General features: G+C 40.2%; 1 long non-coding RNA gene across 1 annotated transcript in view; it reads left to right on the top strand.

The window, feature by feature from the left end:
* Positions 1–15,602, top strand: part of LOC134356936 (uncharacterized) — a 46,765-nt gene extending 31,163 nt beyond the window's left edge. The window contains exon 3 of the long non-coding RNA XR_010020471.1: positions 15,406–15,602. This is a non-coding gene — a long non-coding RNA (uncharacterized LOC134356936). The remainder of the gene's footprint in view (positions 1–15,405) is intronic.
* Positions 15,603–24,762: the final 9,160 nt, after the last annotated feature.

The raw sequence follows: 24,762 nt of genomic DNA, 5'->3' as shown, positions 1-24,762 counted from the left end.
ATGAACATTTATGTGCTAGCCTTTTAAGCTGTAAGCAGTTTTATAAAACAATTTTATCATTGTGTTGTGACCCCTGCCATATGTGTTGACTATCTAATAGTGGTTCAGTCCCATTTCGGGGTGTTTCTGGTAGTCTGAAAGTTAAATCAAGAAATTCCAAACACTATTGACCATCTTATTCAACAATGAATTTGAGACAAAGCAAATATCATGAAACTGAAAATCTTCCCATTATATTGTGAGGTCAAATATTTCTGGGTGAACAAGATGTCCAGTTCTCTGTGGTGACGTGTTTCATGATTTTACATATATTATACTTACTGTTATACACATTTTTTTCCCGATCTTACGTATTGCATTGTACTGCTGCTGCCAAGTCAACAAATTTCATGACATATGCCAATGATATTAAACAAGAGTTTGCTGCAAAAATCTTCTGGCTTCAGTGCGCAAAATGAATCCTTCACAAGCAAACTGTTACATTTGCTACATTATTGTAGACTTAGTACGTTGGTTTGGGAGACTGATAGTCATAGTAGTGGATTTTTGACAATGTTGGATAGCCAAATCAAATCCTACAAGGATTTGAAGTTTGAGGAATAAGGTGATGCATTTCTGGAAAAAAATGCCTGATGTTGAAACTTCTGCAAATTTTGCAACAGTACTTAAAATGATTAATTTACCCTGATTTTTTAATTCCTCTAGTATCACGTATGTTTGGGCCTAGGTTTAACGTTATAATTTTTAAGGAAGGATTGTGAGAAATAGAAGCAGAAACATATATACTCTGGCTACTTTATTAGTACAGGAGTGGGAACCAATGTGGTTCTCTGCTGCTGGAGCTGATCCACATCAAGGTTCAACATGTTGTACATACAGAGATGCTCTTCTGTACACCACTGTTGTAATGTGTGGTCATCTGAGTTACTGTCGCCTTCCTGACAGCTTGAACTAGTCTGGGCATTCTCCTCTGACCTCTCTCATTAACAAAGTGTTTTTATCCACAGAACTGCTGCTCACTGGATGTTTTTAATTTTTCACACCCTTGTCTGTAAACTCCAGAGACTATTGTGTGTAAAATATCCCAGAGGTTCTGTAGTTTCCAAGATACTCTGGCATCAACAATCATTCCATGGTCAAAGTCACTTCTTTCCCATTCTGATGTTTGGTCTGAACACCAACAATGAACATCTTGACAATTTCTGCATATATTCTACACAATATTGTGACAATTTTACCCTGGTTGCCAAATGTAGCACTTGAGTGAATCATAAACACAAGAAATTCTGCAGGTGCTGGAGACCCAAAGCAATATACACAAAATGCTGGAGGAACTCAGCAGGTCAGGCAGCATCTTTGGAAATGAATAGACAGTTGATATTTCAAATTGCAACCCTCCTTTAGGATCTGGAAATGTCAAGAGTTTATTCATTTCCACAGATGCTGCCTGACCTGCTGAGTTCCACCAGCATTTTGTATGTGTTACCTGAATGAATGTAAGTTGAAAGAGAGAAAAAATAGTCAGTTTTATTACACTCATTCAAAGGTCCTGAGCCTTCACTTCACCAGTAAGAACAACACTAGTGGAACCTTGGAAGATGATCATCTGGAAAACTACAGCACAGAAACAGGCCCTTCAACCCATCTAGTCCATGCCAAAACCATTTAAACTGCCTACTCCCATCAACCTGCATTGTGACCATAGCCCTCCATAGCCCTACCGTCCATGTACATATCTAAACTTCTCTTAAGACTTCTCTCAAATTTCTCTAGGAGAAGTTTGATCGACACAATCTGAGGGGACAAAATATCTTTAAAAGATAGTGGTGAAGGCTTGGCAGTTAGCATGAAGGTAAGAGATGGATATAATCTACTGTACTGTAACAAAAATAGAAGTCAACAATTTTCATCAGTATTCTATGCATTTCATATCCTTTATGGTCTGATGCAATATCTTTGAAAGGGTATTCCACAGATTTTTCAGAAATTGAATCATTCAACGGGTCATCATGTTAATTTTTGAATTCAACTCAATATGACACATAATTAGATTCATTTTATGAAAAGTGACAGCACTATAAATATGAAATCCATAGAATTCTGAATTAACTTTGTAACTCAAATTAAATTGAGCTTTGCCTGTGAAAATTAATTACAGATGACCCCTCCCCCGCATGTACTGAGTTGAACATTAGGAGCAGTCAAAATATAGACTTAAATAAAAGATGAAGAAAAGATTTGATAGTCAATTTCGTCCATTACTTGAAACTGTCCAGTGACTGTTTAGTGGAGAGGGTATATGTCTAAACCCTTCTATGTGCTGGTCGGACAGTGGTGTAGTGACTTCAGCAATGGACTTCAAGGCAGTTCGTCCTGGGTTCGAACCTGGCTAGTTCCTTTCACACTTTCTTTCTGTGCTGGTTGAGTTAGCAACTTGGCCTTATTTACAAATGCTGAAGAAGCGGCAAGTTTGCCACCTGATGCACTGCAAGATGTGGAGAGATATGTGCTATAGTATTCCCCTAACACTCTGAATGTCTAGCTCTATTGAACAAACAAATAACTTGACTTTTGAAAATACCAAACCAATTTTCACACCATCGCCAGATACTTCCATCTCTGTAGCATTGTTTGACCGCATTCGAGTTCCATTTGCCTGCTAGTCATAGCATTTATCAACCTTTGCAATGAATTCAAGGCCATTGTATGTTCAGATCTCCTGAGAGCTGCTTGGATTGACGAGCTCCAGAGGCAGGGCTGTAAAATATATTGAAATGACATAAAGAAAATGCATTATTTATTTTGATTCAATTGCATTCACAATTCCCATGCACAGGCTGCCAGAATTTGTCAGAGAGAAAAGGTTTGGGAATTGGTTGGAGGATGCAAGCAACTGAGCTGGTTCTCGGAACAAGTATTGGGGAACACCCATTACTTTATGGGTTAGTGAAGACTTTGAAGAGGTGAGCAATAAAATGCATGAACAATAAAAATAGCCTGTTCAGATTTTCCAAGATCTTAAAATGGTTCTTGGATAATATACTCAAAGTAAAAGAAATACAAGTAAATGATTTTCAGATGTAATATTTATAGCTAGCATACAAATAATAGTGTCTTTATATCAGTCATATAGACTGAAATATGATTTTTTTATGGTATTCGAAAAGAGCGCAAGATTCAAGCACTGTACAGAATGGAGTAATAGACTAGCTTGAATTTCATGTTCTCTTTCCTCTTACTTGCTTGGCATTCTGAGCCAAGAATTGTAGTATATCTTTTGCATAATACCACAATACATAGTAGCAGAAAAGGCTATTCAGTCCATCAATCCTGGCCCTATATTCAATCACGGCAGATTTATTTTTCCTACTCAACTCCATTCTCCTGCTATCTCCCCATAACCTTTGTACTCTTACAAATTATGAACCTATTAACCTCCACTTCAAATATACCTAATAAATTTGCCTTTACAGCCATCTGTTGCAATGAATTCCATAGACTCACCACCCTCTAGTTTAAGAAATTCCTTCTCATCTCTGTTCTAAAGGGGCGTCCTTCTATTCTGAGGCTGTGCCCTCTGATCCTAGATTTTTCCATATCCACCCCACACCCCTCCCCCATCTTTCTAAACTCCAGTGAGTCCAGGCCCCGAACCATCGAATGCTCCTCATATGTTAATCCTTTCATTCCTGGAATCTCACTCGTGAACCTCCTCTGGACTCTCCCCAGTGCCATCACATCCTTTCTTAGATAAGGGGCCCAAAACTGCACACAATGCTCCAAATGTATATGTAAATCCTCATCATTATGTCCTCGCTTTTATATTCTAGGCCTCTTGAAATGAATGCTAAATTGTATTTGCCTTCCTTATGAACAACTCAACCTGCAAGTTAACTGTGAAGGGACTCCCAAATCTCTTTACATATCTGATTTTTTAATTCCCTTCCCATTAATAATATATTCTACATCCTTATTCCTTCCACCAAAGTCCATGACCAGACACCTCCCAATGCTGTATTCCATTTGTCACTTCTATGCCCATTCTTTCAGCCTGTTCATGTCCTTCCGTAGACTCCCTTCTTCCTCAACACTAACTTCCCATTCTACTTGTCTTTGTATCAGCTGCAAACACAGCCTCAAAGCCGTCAGTATGTTATCCAGATCATTAACATACAATGTGAAACATAGCAGACCCAACACCAATCCCTGCAGGACACCATGAGTCATTGACAGCCAACCTTCATTTCCACTCTTTGCCTTTTACCAGTCAGTCAATCTATCCATGCTAGTACCATTACAGCAGAGGTTCTCACTCTGGGTCCATGGACCCCTTGCTTAATGGTATTAGTCCATGGCATAAAAAAAGGTTGGAAACCCCTGCTTGACAGTAATATGAGCTCCTACCTTGTGTAGCAGCCTCATGTGCAGCACCTTATCAAAGGCCTTCTTTAAATGCAATTAAACAACATCCTTCTACTCCTTGTTATCAAAGGCCTTCTTTAAATGCAATTAAACAACATCCTTCTACTCCTATCCTGCTTGTTATCTCCTCAAAGAATTACAGCAGTTTGTCAAGCAAGATCTCCCCTATTTATTTATTGAGCTACAACGCAGAATCATGCCTTCAAGCCACGCTGTCCAGCAATCCCCTGATTTATTCCCAGCCTGATCACGGGATGATTTACAATTAACCTACCATACACTACCCCTTTGGATTGTGGAATGAAACCGGAGCATCTGGGAAAACCCATGTGGTCACAGAGAGAACGTACAAATTCTTACCCCTGTAGATTGTGGAATGAAACCGGAGCACCTGGGGAACCCACGTGGTCACAGAGAGAACATACAAATTCCTTACAGTGAGTGGCGGGAATTCAATTTGGGTTGACGGTACTATAAAGCATTGCGCTAACCACTACAAAACCGTACCTTCCCAGATACCCTGAAATCTCATCCTTCACAATGGACTCTAAAATCTTACCAATCACTGACGTCAGGTTAACCTGCATGTAAATTCATGTCTTTTGCCTCCCTCAGTACTTAAAGAGTGGTGTACCATAAGGGAGGAAAGTAGATAGTTTATTATGTAACTTACATCACCATTTGATTACTGATGGTGTTGGTATCATTGACTCATTGAAGGTCATCTGTCTGTGGTTTTTTATTGCAGGTACAATGTGTGTAATCTATTGCTTTAAAGCTGAACTTCTAAATAAATTACTTCCAAAGCATTCATGCATATTCTATTTTTGTGGCATAATTGTGTCAGAAATTAAGTTTAGAAGCAACACACACAAAATGCTGGTGGAACGCAGCAGGCCAGGCAGCATCTATAGGACAAAGTACAGTCGATATTTCGGGCCGAGACCCTTCGTCAGGACTGCATTAAGTTTAGAATCTTGGTTGTGGAGCACAGTAGTGCAGCAGTTTTAGTACAGTGCCAGCAACTTGATTTCAAGCCGTCACTGTCTGAAAGAGGCTTCTTTGTTCTCCCCTTGACTGCGAGTTTCCTCCAGATGCTCCAGTTTCCTCCTGCATTCCAAAGACATATGGGATAGTAGGTTAATTGGGCATATGGATGTGATTGGGTGGTGTGGGCTTGTTTGGCCGGAAGGGCCTGTTACCATCTTGTATCATTAGGTAAACAAAATAAATTAAAAATTGTCTTGGAAACATTCCTAATGAAGTACATTTTAAAGAAGATTTCATATTTAGTTCTGAATTATTTTGAAAATCTGACAATATATCACCACTTCAAAGCCTGTCTTTTACAAGCAGGGGCTGTTACCTGCTGTGGTACACTTTGTTTGACTTGAGACAGCATCGTTGGTGAAAAAAAAATTAACAGTCAACACTTTGGGCTAAGATGCTTCTTCAGGACTAAGAAGGAAGGGGGAAGACACCAGAATAAAAAGGTAGGGGGAGGAGAAAGAGGCTAGCTGGAAGGTGATAGGTGAAGCCAGGCGGGTGGGAAAGATACAGGACTGGAGAAGGAAGAATCTGATAGGAGAGGAGAGTGGACAATAGGAGAAAAGGAAGGAAGAAGGGAACTGGGATAAGTAATAGGCATGTGTGAAGAAGTAAAAATTCAGATCGGAAAATCGAGGAAGGGAGAGGGGAAGGATTTGTTTATTGGAAGGAGAAATCCAAACCGAGAAATCTGAAAACAGAGCTGGAGGCTTTGTGGCACGTGACGGCGGCGAAGACAAGCTCCTGGGAAGGATACTTGGTTGGTTGTGGTAGCGAGACTGGGTGAGACATTGTTGGAAAGTTGGAAGGCAGTAGAGATCACAGAGGAGGGAGCAGTGAGAGAGGATTTCACTGAACTCCCAAATTCTTTTACAATTTCAGCTGTGTTCTCAACTTTGAATATTTACCTTGCAGCAATAATTTATATGATATTGGCTTTCCTAACGTTTTGGTGCACCTTCGCTGTATGTCAGCCAGCAATAGCAGAAATTTGTTTCCTCTGATGTGCATTAAATGCACGTTATATGATAGTTGTGCATGGTTTACCTCATCCCTCCATTGATTTCGAAGGGAAAGATTTCCTAAAGTGGAAACCAATATGAAGTTTTATTGGTATACTTTTTGTACTTTATTTTAACATCTTAGAGACAAAATTTCACATCTAGATAGCACAGTGAGTTTTACTGCTTGTTGTTTTCCTCAAAAAACAGTATTTAGATTTAATTCACTTATACTGGACACCAAATTTTTTCTAAGGTGTTGCTTTCTCAGAATTGTTTCTTTTGGTTTATGATAGAATGCCTGAGTCTGAACACAAATATAGTTTCTGATGACTTGTATCACATGGGAATTTGGAGAAACAAGAAATTAACTTTTATTGAATATAATGTCTTTAACTGCATAATGGTGCTGATGCTTTGCAATAGTTCAACTAAGCTAAAAGTGTTTTGTTGATGATTTTCCTTTGTACTCTGAAACTTCTCTCTTAAGTGTCCAACAATAATCAGCCAGCATTGATGGATTCCAGTTGTCCTGATACCATTTCTCCAGGACTGCAATGCCCTGGTGAAATCTTTCACCATGCTCGTCACTAACAGTGGACAGATTTGCAGGGAAGAAGTCCAAATGGGAAATGCAGAAAATTAAACTTCGGTGAAGTGCTGTGCTTTATGGTTTTATATGCTTGAAGCATGTTGTCAACCAACTGTATGTACGTTTGTAGTTTAGTGCTCTGTAGCGGTCAAGAAAATTTTCAACAACAATCTTGAATATAATGTCAGCAGTCTGGATGGAGAGCGAGGTGTCTCCCAGTGGAGGTTGGTTGGAGGGGATTCGTAGCCCGTTCTTTAGTTAGAGCCTTCAGCATTTTGGGCATCAAGGGAGAGAGGAAGAGGAGAGCCATCCGCAGTACCACCGATGCGGCAGAGAGGGCCTCAAGATAGCTGTGGCTCAAAAGAGGGGAGCCATGGGATCATAAGTAGCTAGCCATCTGGACACAAGCTGGGGTCTAATCAGCCCCGGCTGGGTCACCTGGAGGAGGTTTATGATGTTGAAAGACCTGAAACACCCAATGATTCCAGGAACATCACTGAAGATGTGTCCAGAAGCATCAATAGATGTATGTACACAGTATGTCTTCCATGCAATTTTCTCCGGTCCCACTAGAACTTCTTCAAATTGCCTGAAATTGATGACCTTGGCATCAGTTATTCTGATTTGAATTGTGAATTGAAAAAAACAAATGTAAGTGATTTCAAAATAATGGTGCATGATGGGGAAATTTCATGGTGATTTTCATGATCAGCAACCCAAAATCCTTACGATACACACAAAAGTATTCAGGAAGCAAAACTTTAGTTGTCCAGTGTAATCATTTTCATGGAAGTGGATTGAATTTGTGTGCAGAATGCTATTATCGTTAAAGACATTATTTTGATGACAGGTGGTATTTGTGATAATTAGAAGAGCCGAGTGGAATCAAAGTTGAGGATCTTCAGAGAGAGGTGAATTATATTAATATGAACATTGTGGTTTGCCCTGTTAAAATTTTATTTACGTATTTTAAAAATTTGTTATTCTAACCATCTATGAGCATAAAACTACAAAGATGATATTTGGCATTATAACAATATAAGGTTATCTCTACCTACTGTTTAAAAGAAAGAGTCAAATGTTGCTTTGGATACCACTCTTGGGAGGTGGGAGTGGGGGCTTTGGGATTCTAACATTTTTCTATCATTCATTCTGTTTTGTGGATGTCTGCGAAGAGTAAGAATTTCAGGATGTAAACTGTATACATTCTCTGATATTAAATTGAACCACTGCACCATTTAACTTTGACGCAGAAGACTGTACAGTCAAACCACCACCCTGAACTTGTTCTCAAAGCTGAACCTCAGAGTCATGCTGAGTAAATGCTGAGTTTGCTGAGAAGGTGTTAGAAGAAACATCAGACTGTGATTATTTTATCTCCTTCTCAGGTGGAATGGAGGTAAATGTGTCATTAATTGAAGAAAATCAGGGTGTTCTTCTGGTCAATATTTATCCTTCTACCTGCAGCATTTAATTTTAAAAGAAAGAGATTATCTGGTCATTATTGCTCCTGAGCCATTGGTTTGCACACACTAGCTGATATATTTGCCTGCATAATAATAATTGCACTCAGCACTTGGTTCAAAATAACATTGGAATTGCCTTTGGTTGAAAATATTATTTAAATAAATGCTCCTTAATTAATTGCATATGTCTTCGCAAATGCAATAAATGGGACAACTGACAACACCTTGCATTTGTAAAGAATCCTTAATGTAAAAAGTAGTAATTAATAGCTGTTTCCTTTAAAGACAAAGAGTATAGCACCAACTGACAATCTATCCAGCTAACTGTAACAAATAAGTTCGTTTTTAAGGAAATAGAATCACAAAAAGCAGTCAAGTCAGAATTAAAACTGATATTTTGTGAACTCAATTTCATGAACTTCAGTTCTGAATGCTATTTACTTATGTTTGCACAATTTGCCTTCTTTATCTTTCTGCACATTGGGATTTGACAGTCTCCTTTTGTTTCAGTGAGTTCCCATTGGGTTTCTTTGCTTTGTGGCTGCCTGTAAGAAGATGAATCTCAAGGTTTTAAAAACTGTAAATATGTTGATAATAAAAGTACTTTGAACTTTGAACTGAGGATGCATTCACACAGCTTAAGTGTCAGAATTTTAACATTAAATCATATTTCACCACCTTTTGATGAAGAAAAGTTTCTGTTGATCCTCAAATAGATGTGTCACACCTCATGCCAACCCAATGACATTTACTTTGTTTTACATAACAGCCAAATATTTAAAATATTGTGAGGTGTGTTTGTGTTTTTGTATACCAACAATAAAATAATCTCATCCAGGAGCGTGTCCTGAATCTCCTTGGACATGCTATTTAATAAGATAATAGTTCATGCCCCTTCTCCTATTCCTTGATTTCCCACAGCTAAAAAATCTGTTTGTCATGGTATTGAGTATGCACAGTAGATCTGCAGTTGAGAGCCTCAAAGATTTAGAGTTCTCTGAAAAATTTTCTCCTATTTCAGGCTAATGTGGTCAACGTCCTTATTCTGATATTATGCCAAATTTCTGTCTCTTAAGTCTCACTAAACTCCAAGAAGGTTTGGAGATTTGTGTGCCTCAATGACCCATTCAGCTATGTTGGCTGGAGTCAGGGCTTTATGCTTTGGGTCTTGGTAGGGTCAACTATGCCAAACAGGTCAAAGGTCAGAGCTAGACTAAGAGTGGTCCACTGATCCTCCTGATTTGGGGGTTCAGCTCAGGGCTAACAACCCTGACTGGTAAAAAAAAATCATTACAGAAACAGCAATGAAGAATGGTTCTGTATCTGTGTGTGATAATATGGACAAAGATGGAATTCCTTCATTGCTATCCTTACACAAGCGGAGTAATGAGCAGTAAGCAGGAAGAGCCTGACTATACTGTCGATTGTCAACATCTGCCACTTTTCACTGAGCCATCATTCACGAAGTGAGTATGGTATCATCTCTTGCTGTGCTGCACCCTAATGGTGTCCATAAGTTCTCATTGGCTGCCGGTGCACAAAGAGTGGTCGTGAAACTCAAGGGCAGCTAGTTGCTATAAAACTGTCTTTTGACCTCTTTCAGTTTCTTCAAAAACAGAAGATATTTATTCAAGAAGCTATTGCCTTTCATGACCTTGAGTACTCCCCAAATACTTTGTTGACAATGGAGTACTTTTGAAGAGTTTCACGGTGAAAAATATGTGCCGCTGAGTTTGACAACATCTTTCTCACAAACTTCAATAATAGCTAATTTAATGCTTAGCTTTTTCAATTTCATGTTAAATGCACTAATCATATTTTTTTCCAGTGTGGCTCACATCACAATCCCATCACGCTGTGGAAAAGGTGTACTGCAACGAGTGTCAGAAGTCTTCAATTGTTAGTTTGAAAGTGGAAGCATGCCTTATGTTCAAGTTCATTATCCCTTTGAAAACTAAAAAAAGCTTCCCAGCAGACTCCATTGCTGAGGGAATTGACTGAAGAAGAGGATGCTAAAGACATAATTCCCATTGCACCAATTCCATTTTTTAGGCCATCATTAATTCACAATGTCCTTTGTGCTAAATAAGGGAACACAGGGATAATTAATGATTGTAACCAATGACTTACTAAAACTGGTATTCCAATTTGAAAGTGATGTCCTGATTAAAGTTCAAAGTACATTTACTATCAAAGTATGTATATATTATACTAACCTTAAGATTCAGCTCCTAACAGGCAGCCCCGAAACAAAGAAACCCAAAAGAACCCATAGAAAGAGATGGCCGTCGAACACTCAATGTGCAGAAAAATCAGAATCGGAATCAGAGTCAGGTTTATTATCACCGGCACGTGATGTGAAATTTGTTAGACGTTCAGACAATATATGCACAGTAGAATTAGAACTAGAGTATTTCTCATTTGTGGTCTGATTCTGTAAACTGGTTTCCTAGTAAAGAACAAAATGCTGAAGGATCTCAGTGGGTCAAGCAATATCTGTGGGGGTAAAAAAGGGATTATCATAGTTTCTTTCTTTCCACTTCACAGATGTGGCTTGACTTGATTTTCTCCAGCAGCTTGTCTTGTACTGCAGATACCACCTTCTGCAGTCTCTTGTATCTCCATTCCAGGTCTAAGACAACAACGTGTCTTCATTTGCTGAAGCAGAACAGGACTTGCTCTACCTATAAAATATTTACATTTCCATTTTGGCAACTGAGACAGCCTCTAAGATTCCATAAGCAATGTGGAATTGGTTTGAGTGCCGCAAGCTTTGACACAGTGGGAAATAACTTGAGATTAAGTAGTGCATTTAGCAGAAGTTATTTAGCCTTGCAATTGAAGGTTGATCTTGAACATGAAAATCAATAGAAGATACTGTATTTTGAAGTAAGAGCACAAAATATTGGAAACAAGCACATCTATGGAGGGAGAAATAGAATTTCTTTTGACCCTGCTGAGTGTTTTTAGTGTTTTCTATTTTTATTCATTTTTTCAGTATTTTTGGTGTAAAAAAAACTGTATTTTTAGTTCAATTTGTTGTAGTTCAGGAAGAAAATTGAAAAAAGTATATATATATAAATTAGGAATTAATAATTGAAAAGCAAGTCATGGTGAGTAAGGGTTTTGAAATTGGCGGGGTTGAAAGTGATTGGAGGAGGAAGGGGTGGAGAAGTTAAAGATTAAAGAGTTATGCAATGTGAAAGTTGAAAGGAGGCGGGAAATTTGAAATTGGCGCCCTTTCTGTTGGTCCCACTAGACCGAAGGTCTAACCCCTATCCTGCTCTGTCCAGTGAAGGAGACAGCACCAAGGGAAAGGATGACTTGCTTTTCAATTATTAATTCCTAATTTATATATATATATATAAATTAGGAATTATTTTTGTAGCTGCTATCAGATTGGGTTCCCAATTTACAAATTCACATTTTTTCACCAATGAAATTGTTTCTGCCTGTGAATATATTGCAGAATGTAAAGTTATGTCAGTGGGAAAATTAATGTCAAATTGAATAAATTTCCATTTCTTGACACAATTATTTGAAAAGCAAAAATCTGTGCCTTATGCCCCCATTTATGTTAGGATGTTAGCACCCATATCATTTAAAAATACTGACAACATGAACTAAATTTTCAACATTCTTCATCAGTAGTGTGTCTTAAAATGTTTAAAGAGACAACTGTTTTAAAGTACAGTTATGAACTTTTGTTGGCCAGCTATATATATTTGCGTGTCAAATGCAGAATTAAAGTGAAGCAGGTTTTGAAGGGAGAGGATTGAAAATGGGTGTGCAGATGTAATTCATCAAGCTTAACAGGCCCTAGGTTTCTATTTACTCTAGTGTGCACTTTCACAATCAAAGCTGCTGATACAATTGTAGTTTGTTGCAGTGTCATTTTCACAATGATGGTGGTGCAGTAATATTTTTGCAGCAGGAGAGTTAGAAATTGGCGACTTGAATTGTCCAAATTCTTTACTCTTCACACGTAGACAAAATAAAATCTGAGGAAAAGCATTCTGTTTTCTGATGTAGCCTGTTTTGTTCATACTTATCATAGTTTCTGTTTAGAGACTACAGTACTGTGCAAACGTCGTAGGCACAGATACAATATATAGCTAGGGTACCTCAGACTTTTGTGTAACGTTCCGTTATACTGGCTCGTGTATGTCTAGGGGAAATCCAGCCCAGCACTCACCTCAACGCTCCCCACAGGGTTGGTGGCCGCCCGAATCAATCACAACATCAATCATCAGCCAGCACACCCAGTAAATTTTAACAAATACACTTTATAGATAGAACTAATTCTATGACATTAATATACATTTGATACAGAGAGGAAAGTAATGGAAAAAAAAAGGCGCCAACACTTATCAAAGTCCAAAATCCAAGTTCTTCGCGCGCTACCATTGGAGCTCAATTCGACTTCAGACGACCACCCGAATTCCGTCGACTCACGGCTCGGGACCACCCTTAGTGATCGACCGGAGCCTCTCCGCACGTCCGCGGTCCTCCTCGTCTCTCCTCCGACTCCCCGCCAAAACTCAGTCCACAGTCATATCATACAGCATGGCATCCGAAAACAAAACGATACATAACCACCCATTGACTAATAGAACCCTGTTATCTCAATTTAAAGTAAAACAAACTGCTAGCGCAAACTCTCTTCAGCGTTAAAGCACAACAAAGCCGCATTCCCCAGATTAACATAACAAAGTCCCCATTTAAAATGTAACAAAAGAAAGACCCCATACATTTGCATAGCACTGTAGTAATTTTATGTATTGCACTGCACTGCTGCTGCTGCTGCAAAAAAAACAAATTTCATGACATATGTGAGTGATGGTAAACCTGATTCTGATATGGGTCTCTATTGTTGACTGAGAGTGGGAAGGGGGCAGGGAGAGGGGAATCACAGTTGGGAAAAGGGAAAGAGAGAGGCGAGGGTGTGGGACACACCAAAGAGACATTCTGTAATGATCAGTAAACCAATTGTTTGGAATCGAATGGCCTGGCCAGGCGTCTCAGGGCTGGGTATGTCTGCACCTGTGCCAGCCCTGGCTCTTACACTCCTTCTCTGCCACCTGTCCCATGTAGAAAATGCATGGCTAACATCAGGTTAGTGCTGGGTTCCAGATTGCCTACGTGATGGCTTTTTAGAGAAACCCGATAGAACCCACTAAGAAAAGAAGACTGTCAAACACCCAATGTAGAGAAAATAAAACAAATTGTGCAAGCAACTTAAGTGAGTCCACAGCTGCAAAGCCAGTCAAAACTACAGCCGATCCAGTAGCCCGTTAGTTGCAGGCTACAGCCTCAGTTCGGCACAAAGACAAGTAAACCTCGCAGAGCAGTGAGCTGAACTGGCTCATTCCTTGCCTCCGGCCCTGAGGTCCTGACCTTTTCAATCTGGCCCAGTGCTTAAATCGAACAGACTGAGTCTTTTCTTGATCTTGGGCTCAGTCCCACAGGCTCTGTCTTGCCTCCACTTGCCTTTCCTTGGTTCTGCTGCATCAAGTTGCTGCCAAATCTGCTCCAGCAACGGCTAAACATTGGCACACACACTGCTCTCAGGCCCAGTCCCCGCCATCTTGATTAGGCCTGTACATACCATGCCACAACCATTCTATACCTTTGAGACTTCAGTTGACACTGCAAAAATGCCAGGTTGTACAGGTGGTTCAAAAGCTCATCTCCGAAAAGGGAGTTACAGACTATTAATTGCAGTGATCGTTTTCCAAAAGAAAGTGTGATTAATAAATTAGGTATTAGTTTTGTTTGCTACCGACAAAAAGTTGCCGTGTTTTACCAGTGACATTTCAAACAGAGTCCCTACTTGTTGTGTAACTGTATGTGCTATGATTTGCACCTTAGCCCCAAGAGGAGCAGCTGTGTACATGTGAATGGTTGAATGACTTGAGTTGATGAGGTGGGAAGGGAGAGGGTGGTTGAAGAGAAGGAATAAAAGTTTGAAATATCTTTGTGCCTGCCCAGTTGCAAATGTTGTTCAGTAATTATCTGTTCAAATCTGTACAGTGCCTAGTAAAATGATGAGCCCAAGTAAGAAAAGTCATGATCTGTACAAAGCCACAGCTGTGAAATGGTTTTGTAAAAGTCAGCCTGCACACTTCTGGGCGGCGTGCTAGTTTCAGTGAAGAATATTTGGAAGAGGGATGAGATTGACTAAATTTGACAATCACTCCAAAAATGACTGGCGTAAGACATATATTGGTTCTATGAGTTAAAGCTAGTGTTCAATTCAAGGAAAGGTTTGTTCCTGTGCCGGGCTGAAGGAATCTAACTTCTTCACTGTTGTTATTCAGGATAAGAAATCTGTAAGTTTTCTTTAGACTTCATGGGATTCTCAGACTTATCATGACTTCCTTGGTTTAGAGCACTTAGGAGAGGATGAAAAATTCGGTGAGTCCTATATCATAGGTATCAATAAATTCTGGCCAATTATTTTCTTTGTGGAGTAAATTGGGTCATTTTGTGAGGAGGACGCAATTTCTGAGGAGGTGAAGGCAAGGAGTAGGAACTGGTTCACAGTGTTTTTTTTAATGATACGTATGACTGTACAGTCCCCTTTTAAATATTTCAGCAATGAGAGATAAACCCAGCTTTAAAGTCTGGCATTTGTGGACTAATTTCTAAAGCAACTTCTTGATTTCTCTTCCTGGGTTTACTGGACTTGAATGTGTCAGTATAATTCTTGAATCCCAAGGGAATGACAATAGATTGAATTTTAGATTTTAATTGAGTCCGACGTGCTGAAGTTCAACATTGAAATAATATTGTCAGGAGTGAAAGTAGAAAGATTCACTTGCTTTATGAGATATAAAGTAAAATGATTTGCTTAATTAGAGCACTTTCTTCATAGTATCCAGGACATCTTCGAGGAGCAGCGCCTCAAAAAGGCAACGTCCATCATTAAGGACCCCATCACCCAGAACATGTCTTCTTATTGTTACCATCAGGAAAGAGGTACAGACGCCTGAGGCACACACTCAATGTTTCAGGAAAAGCTTCTTCCCCTCTGCCATCCAATATCTGAATGGACGTTAAACCAATGAACATTACCTGACTTTTTTTTGTAGATTATAAGACCATAAGATTTGGAGCAGAATTATGCCTTTTGGCCCATTGAGTCTGCTCCACCGTTTCATAACGGCTGATCCAATTTTCTTCTCAGCCTTAATCTCCTGCCTTTTCCTTGTATCCTTTCAAGCCCAGAGCAGTCAAGAATCTATCAACCTCTGCCTTAAATATTCATAAAGACTTGGACTCCAAAGCTGCCTGTGGCAAAGAATTCCATGGATTCACCACTTTCTGGCTAAAGAAATTGCACTACCTGTTGAATTTCACCATTTATTGCATATATACTAACTGTAATTCACAGATTTTTTCTCTCTCTGTTCATATGTATTTCATTGTATTGCTGCTTCAAAGTTAACAAATTTCATGACATATGCCAATGATATTAACCCTGATTCTATAGCCACTTACTTTCAGTAATGCAAATAATTTTATGATATTATCAATGAATTTTATTTGTGCTCTTGTCATTAGTGATAGTCAGAAAATGAGGAAACGTAAGAAGAATTATCCAGGTCCGGTGCACATTGTTAACAGTAATGGCACAGAAACTCTGGGATAAGATGCAATAAAATTACATGTACATCACACTTGGTTTATAAGTATCTTTCTGGATAGTCTCACTCATCAGCAGCAAATGAGAGTTGCATGTTTGTCAGTGATTGTCACATCTTACCATCCTTCCATCTATCCCAATGTTTTTGCATATCTTTCATCAAATGATACTGTATATGCTAAAAATGGGAGTGCTCCAACTCACAAATTGATCTGTGTAGCTAATCTTCTCATAACTTCATGATGTTTCTACCACCACTGACATTTTTCTTTGTCCGTTATTTGCAATATGTCAACATCTCACAAGTCTTTTTTAACCAGCAGCTATTTTTCAAATGGAAGTTAATCTACCCTTTTCAAAAATGTTATTTTCCTTCCATTCGGTGGAAAAGTTATATGCATACAGAAAATCTCCTGATTTGGTTGCCAATTATTATCCCAATCTTTTGTGTTGTGCTTCCTATTAATGCAGTCAAAGTTATGAAGATAAGCAGGAAACAAACAATACAACTTTTGTTTGTTTTGCTCTGTTACAGCTGATTTAATTCAAAATCTTGCTCCTAGTGGATATGGACACTTCACATTGAAGTAATTGACCCATTTATTATTTATTTTGTTGGGATGCAGTGCAGAGTAGGCACTCCCAGCCCTTTGAGTCACACTGCCCAGCAATTCACCAATTTAGCACTAGCCTAATCATGAGATAATTTACACTGACCAATTAACCTACCAACCAGTATGTTTTTGGACTGTGGGAGGAAACTGGAGCACCTGGAGGAAACCCAAGTGGTCATGGGGAGAACGTAAAAACTCCTTACAGGCAGCGGTGGAAAATGAACCCAGGGCGCTGGTACTGTAAAGCATTGTGCTAACCATTATGCTACTGTGCTGATTCTTTCTGTCATCTAAGCAAATAGTCTGATGTGGCGCACCATAATATCTAAATATTCGTAAAATCTTCTGAAACTCAGTGAGACAAAAAGTGAGATAGTTTATGAAAATTATCATCAAAATATGACTTAAAAGGTTTACAGAACCTAATCATTTGCTCAGTAAAATGGTAATTTCAACATTTCTAGATTTTAGTGCTAACTAGTCAGTACAAACCTATAAGTTGACTTGTTTCTACTTTAAGACATCAAACTTTTAATTTATGTTGTATTAGTTGTGAATAATACATTTTATATGCATGTATTCTGTCACACCAAGTTAAGGGTTGAATTGACTCAGAAGGGGAACTCTGCTAACAGTGATTAAGCTGAGAATTTGTGATTGAAATATTGATATAACATGACGTTATGTGGCTAAATTAATATTTACTTTTATGATTGAGTTCTGTTGTTTGATAATGGTGGATACTATTGAGTGATTCACAATTTTAGTTTAAGAGTTTAATTTTAGTAAAGAGTTATAAATTTTATCTATTGGATTTTGTTCACCTTAATTATTTAACAACTTTTTCTTTATCTAATTTTGGAATGATTTGAAAGGTAAAAACTACAATCAGAAATGCAGATGGAAAATCTGCCGGAAATCTGAATTAAAATACTGCAAATTCTCAATAGATCAGAAAACACAAACAAGAGGAAATCTGCAGATGCTGGAAATTCAAGCAACACATGCAAAAAATGCTGGCGAACACAGTAGGCCAGGCAGTATCTATAGGAAGAGGTACAGTTGACGTTTCGAGCCGATGAAAGGGTCTCAACCCGTAACGTCGACTGTACATCTTCCTATAGGTGTTGCCTGGCCTGTTGCGTTCACCAGCATTTTTTGTGAGGTCAGAAAACAACTGTTTTGAGAGACACAGAGTTAATGTTTCAGATGGTTAACCTTTCATCCAAATTTTGATTTCAAGTTTCCAGTATCTGTAGTATTTTTCTTTTGGTAACATATTGCGAGGTTCCTTAAGGTTGTCATAGCCAGGGGTGGTAGCAGAGAAAAGCTCCCACTAACTATTAGATGCTCCAATAGGCATGCACCTCAAATAACCGCTGACAACCAAGTCCAGCCTTCACATGTGGCTTAGTTACTAAACCCAGTGGAACCATTTCTACTGACAGGAGAAGGGGCAAAGGCAGTTTACTGGCACTTTAAAACCAATCACTTTGTGCAGATGGGGCTTCTGAGGCATGGTTGGCAGCTCATGTAGGAGAAGAAAAGCTCTGATCACAAACCTCCGCTGCCTTGCAGCTCTACCCACTCATGGGGAAAGCTTTGGGAGTAAACCTGAGCTGTTTATTGATCCTGAGTGTATCTGAAATATGCTTGTATTTAAAGTGTACAACTATTTTGGTTTTTTTGAAAATACAATTTTCTTAAAATTTAAAGCACGCAGGCTCTACACGCTGGTGCCCAGACTAGTCAAGTTTATGGCATGTTAATCAATTGGTATGTGAGAATTAATCGTAAAAGGCTAAACGTAGGTAAATTTTGGTAGTAGAATTCACTCTGTCTTAAATATTTACATATTAGCATATGAGTTAGGCCCAGCAGTCGGCCACTCACCCCCTCACCCCCTCAGTCTTCTCTGCCTCTATACCCACAACTCTGCATTCCTGTCTAAATTTCCATCCTATTGTTTGTCGAGTGTCATTTGGCCTTAAGTAAATTAAGGATTGTTTCTAATCCCACTTGAGGAAGAGTTCCAAAACCTCAAGACCTTCTGAGAGAAATTTCATCTTAAAGATGATGCTGTGTTTGTAAACAGTGACTCTTATTCCTAGTTTCACCTGCAAGAGGGAAGGCCTTCTGCACATCCACCCATCAGGACCTTGTATGTTTCAAAAAAAACTTCTCTCTCGTTTCAAAATGAGTGAATATAAATGTGACCTGTCCAACCTTTCCTTGTGAGACAAGCTATCTGTTTTCACAGTTAACCAAGTAAACTTTCTCTGAACTGCTAGGCCAGTTCTTGTTTTCCAAAAAAGAAACAAGACACCATACTCCAGATGGCACACTGTACTCTGGATGTGGTCTCACCAGTGCCCTATATGACTAGGGCATGATCTCCTTGCTTCCATGTTCAATTCCCCTCTGACGGAGAGCACTCAGTAAACTCACTCCTTACACACGCACGTTTACACACCCGTGCAAACATTGCCTTGTCACTCTGCTGTCGCTGTGCTGAGTGTACTGGCTTCAATGTCTTCCCCGGCATATTCTTAAAATAGGTCCTGAACCAAGCGGATGCACTTGGGTTGGCTTTCAGGTGTTTTTCCCGCCATACACAGTGGAATATTCCATTTCTTCAGTAATGGGGAAGTGTGAATCTGTATGTGTTGTTTGTATACTGTATTTAAAGTAGATACTTCTGTTTATTTTGTAATATGATTGTAACTACATTATGGGGTGCATCATATTCCAATTCAAGTGTTACGTTAACTATGTTGGTAATTAAAGGTGGTCTATGGCTGAATAAAAAACAGCTCATTGCCCTCAGTGAGAGAGAGATAGGGGCTGCCGGGAGTTCACACTGGACAAAGTACAGAGCTATATTGTGTTTTCTGGTAGGTATCTTTTTGTAAGTATTGGCAGTTTTCACTATTTTCGCTAACTGCTGTAAGTTTGATTTTTGACACACACCCTTGTGCTAAAGTGCTAAGCGACTCCAGTCACTTATTCCTTTGGTCATAATCCACATACCAAACACCCTCTCATGAAATGCAATTCTATCATCATTCCCAATTAATTCCCTTACCTTCATTTTACCTCTGCAGATTACGTACTGGGACGTCCAGAAACTCCAGGGCCTCAAGAGTTCTGCAATCTCTCACTGTTTTGAAAATACTCACATTTTCTTACATTACGCTCCAGTTGGTTACTTCATCAGCCATTCATTTAACCCTTTGCAACTCCCTCATCTGCCTTCTTCACATTTTGTTGCACTAGTTACATCTTGACAACCTGGAAAAGGCCTACTTATATCAACTCTCTTTATCCTGTTAACCAGCTGCCAAAATGTTACCTCTCACATCACGTGCTTTTATTTGCCACCACAGACTTCGATCTGGGGTCTCATAAGTACATCCTCTGGTTACCCTTTCATTCGCAGCGCTCATTCAGTGAACTTGCGTTATTACCATTTAAAATAGAGCATGATGTTGCAATTTAGTTTTTGTTGCCAACAAGAAGTTACTTAGACCTGGGTGTGAATGGGGGATCTAGCAGTAACAGAGCCAAGTACACATTACTGGCAGTACAAAGTCTTGATCCGCTGTCGCTGAGCTCATCTCCACATGAATACATTTACTTAAGAGGCTAAAATAAATGAGCACACACAAAATGCTGGAGGAAATCATCAGCATCAATGGAAAAGAATAAACTGTTGCTGATCTCGGCCCATGGGGACCGAGAAGGACTCCACATTAACTGGGACACCATGGCGCCAGGTTCTGGCGCAGGCAAGCACAAAGCAGGCACGAGAATTTTTAGAAACCTGATTCTCTTCTGATAACTCCATAAACAAACATATCACCATCTACGAACCCCTAACAGCCAAAGAAACACGAGTTAATAGAATTCAAAGGTCAACTGTAAGGGGAGCCAATCAGGAAATAGGCAAGCGGACGGGTGGCCTAGATAAATGCAAACACTCCCAGAGAGAAACACCCAACAACTATGCACTGAGGATGTCACCTCATCTGGTGATGAAATGTATGCAGGTTAATTGCCAGGCTCAGGGAAAGGGAATCATGGTTGGAAAAAGGGGAAGGGAGAGGGGAAGGAGCGGGAAGGACCAGAGGGGCATTCTGTAATGATCAATGAATCAATTAGTTGGAATGAAATGATCTTGCCTGGTGTCTCAGAGCTGGGTGTGTCTGCACTCATGAAACCCCCCTACTCCTGGTGCATCTTCTCTGCCACCTGGCCCACACTGCTCCCATGGCGCTGTACCCCTTCTGTTCACAACATCCTTTGTTCCCACCAGATTTACAAACTTGTTCTCTGCTCCATGTCGACAAGTACAGTACTGTGAAAAAGTCATAGGCACCCTAGCTATCTACATGTGCCTAAGACTTGCACAGTACTGCAAGCTCTCTGTTAAATTTTTTAATTGTAATCTGAAATCTGAAAACCAGTAAAAACTGCTCAGTTTAACTTGATTTCCTCCTTGGGGAAACATCCTACAATAATTGCTGCATTTTATTTTCTGCTGTTCGAACATGTAAAATTACTTTTTTTGATTGTGAAATAATAATCAGGTCAAATAACTTTAAGAGGAGTCTAGTAACTGGATGAGCTATAATGATTAATTAGCTGTGAAATGTTAGTGGCATTGACCCTTTTCTGTTCAGCTATAACTTGACTACTTAATCTCCCCTGTGACGCTTCTGGGTTCATTTGTTATGTTAAAGATTCTCATTTTTCTTTCCTGAGTTTAATTATTTTGAACATGAGGAAGTCTGTAGATGCTGGAAATCCACTACAACATACCAAAAGTGCTGGCGGAAACCAACAGGGCAGCCAGAATCTATGGAAAAAGAATAAACAGTTGATGTTTCTGGTTGAGACCCTTCTTCAGCCTGAAATGTCGACTGTTTATTCTTTGATGTTGTACTGTTTGACGAGCTTGGCAATTAGCTTGCAGACGTTTCATCACCAGTCGAGGTGACATTCTCAGTGCGCAGTTGTTGGTGTCGCTACCTAGGAGTGCATGCATTTATATGGGCCCAAGTTTGCTTGCCTCGGCTCTGATTGGCTACCCCCTCAGTTGACCTTTGAATTCTATTGGCTCATGTTTCTTAGGCCCCAAGGAGTTCGTAGATGGCGTCCAATTTTGTATGTTGCTTAGGGAGCTATCAGAAGAGAAACACGCTTCTAAAAATTCTCGTGCCTTCTTCGTGTCTGCCTGTGCCAGAACCTCAGCGGTGTCCTTCTCGATCTTCATGTACCAAGATCGGCGACAGTTTAGTTTTTCCATAGATGCCGCCTGATCTGCTGAGTTCCTCCAGCATTTTGTGTGTGTTAATTTATTTTAGCCTCTTAAGTAAATTATTATGTGGAAATGAGGAGAATTAAGGGTTGCCATGAAAACTCAGGATTACTTCAATTAGGTTGCAGTTAAATTCCCTCGAATAAGGGAAAATATGTGCTAATAATCTTTCCATAAATTCTGGATGCTCTGAAAAGAATGAGATTTTTCAGATGTGATCTGAAGGGTTTATTCACTGTAGTGTTAATTAGGTCATTTGTTCTATTTTCGAAACCCCACTGAATTTAGCACATTTACTTTTGTGAAATCTCCTTCTAGTCTGATATTTCAGATATTAGCATGAACAATGAACTATACCTTGAATATCCAAAGGAACTGTTGTTTTGCAGATGGGTATTTGGAAATACAGCCTTTGACCCTTCTTTGCTGAGTGTTATGTATTTCTTGTTCTGTTTTGGATGGGCACATGGCCAAGTGGTTAAGGCATTCGTCTGGTGATTTGAAGGTCTCTAGTTCGAGCTTCAGCTGTGGCAGCGTGTTTGCGTCCTTGAGCAAGGCACTTAATCACACATTGCTCTAGTCTGTGCGAGGAGTGGCGCCCCACACAGACTTCCAATCTGTGCCTTGTAAGGCACGAAAATGCCTGACGCAGGCCTCTTATGGTCTGAGTCAACATTCCCTTCCCTGTTTTGTTTGAATTGTTGTGCGAGGTAACAGATCTTCGGCAGCTGAAGTTCCCCAACCATATCACAGCCACCACTCTGCGACCAGACATTGTCCTAGTGTCTGAATCTACTAAGCAAGTGGTGCTGCTGGAGCTGACAGTCCCATGGGAAGATAGCTTGGAAGAGGCCTTTGAAAGGAAGCTCTCCAAGTACGCAGGACTGGTCAGCAACTGTCAGCCGGCTGGATGGAGAGCGAGGTGTCTCCCAGTGGAGATTGGTTGTAGGGGATTCGCAGCCCGTTCCTTAGTTAGAGTCTTCTGCATTTTGGGCATCGAGGGAGAGAGGAAGAGGAGAGCCATCTGCAGTACCACCGATGCGGCAGAGAGGGCCTCAAGATGGCTGTGGCTCAAAAGAGGGGAGCCATGGAGTCATAAGTAGCTAGCCATCTGGACACAAGCTGGGGTCTGATCAGCCCCGGCTGGGTCACCTGGAGGAGGGTGTATGATGTTGAAAGACCCGAAACACCCGATGATTCCAGGAACATCACTGAAGATGTGTCCAGAAGCATCAGTGGATGTATGTACACAGTCCTGAGGGTATCACTCACTCTGAAGCACACAAACTTTTCACTCAACTTTCAATGCCTGGTGCCAAAATCCAGTGGCTCAAAGACTCTCAGCATCACAGCAATGGTTCTTGGGACTGTGAAAGAGAACTCAAAGAATGCTGGTGATCTACCTACGCTTTATATTATTGTTGCTGGGCTTTCCCTCAAGCATGGCAGCTCAAAATGCAACTACCAGACTGAATAATTTGACAAGCAGGTTTAAACTGCAACCAGCCAAGAGAAGCCATCCTGTTTGCATTATAGGAAGAGCCAGTTCCCGGAAGCCAATGGATATTTGAAAATTGTATCTGACCACAACACGAAACCTGTGCAGGAGAATTTTTAAAGTGGAAAGGCTGTTGCAGTGGGGCAGTTCCACCCTCTCGATCTCAGAAGTCCGGGTCCAATGCTGCGAACAAGCATCACAAACTGGGGTCTTCCTTGGTTGCAGTGGATTTCAGTGACATCTTCTGTGCCTTGTCATGTCCTTCACTCTCCTTGGAGCGTTGCAGTACCTCCTTCCTGGCCATTGGATCTCTCTGTAGATCTCATCCACCTAGTCCACCAGAGCTGACTTTGCGTGCTAGGACGGGCATGCCCCTATCTCACCGGGGTCTGAGGTCCGCCGGCTACCCTCACCTGGTGTAGCCCACCTGTTGAAGTGGTGCACTGAGGTGTGGCCATTGTCACATGCAAACAGCAACCTGGAGCCACAGTTGAGAGCTGAATGTCCTGTGGAGACCAAAGGTCAGTGAGCTGTCCCGGAATGGACACAACAAGCCCCTTCACCAGAGGTGCTGCCCTCCCTGTACACCCCATACACCCCAGAATCTTTCAGGAGAGGCATCATTAATGATTCCAATGATAGACAATTTCCTACAGATGACTAATTGACTTCACTGACTGCAGCACTTTTTTTCATTGGTGACATCCTATGCAGAAAGACTGTGTTCCTCCTTGACCATAGGAATCTTGTTTTTAAAACATTTAGTTTTAAGCCAGTCCTCATTGGAGGATCAGAGGTGGGGAGGGTAAGCAACTTTGAATTCCTGGGTGTTACTATCTACAGGACCTGTACTGGACCCAGGCCAAAAGTGCAATTGCTAAGAAAGCATCTACTTCCTTAGGAGTTTGCAGAGATTCGGAACTTTGACCAACTTCTAAGATGTGCAGTGGATGAGTATATTGGTTAGCTGCATCGTGGCCTGGTATGGAAACATCAATGCCTTTGAACAGGAAATCCTACAAAAGGTAGTGTGTTCAGCCCAGTACGTCAAGGGTAAGCCCCTCCCAACCTAGCGCATCTACATGAAAGGCTGTCAAAGAAAAGTGGTGGCATCCATCCTCAGGGATCCCCAACACCCAGGTCATGCTCTCTTC

The sequence above is a fragment of the Mobula hypostoma genome, chromosome 15, assembly GCF_963921235.1.
Source record: "Mobula hypostoma chromosome 15, sMobHyp1.1, whole genome shotgun sequence".
Classification (NCBI taxonomy): domain Eukaryota; kingdom Metazoa; phylum Chordata; class Chondrichthyes; order Myliobatiformes; family Myliobatidae; genus Mobula; species Mobula hypostoma.
This window is presented reverse-complemented; position numbering and strand designations above follow the sequence as displayed.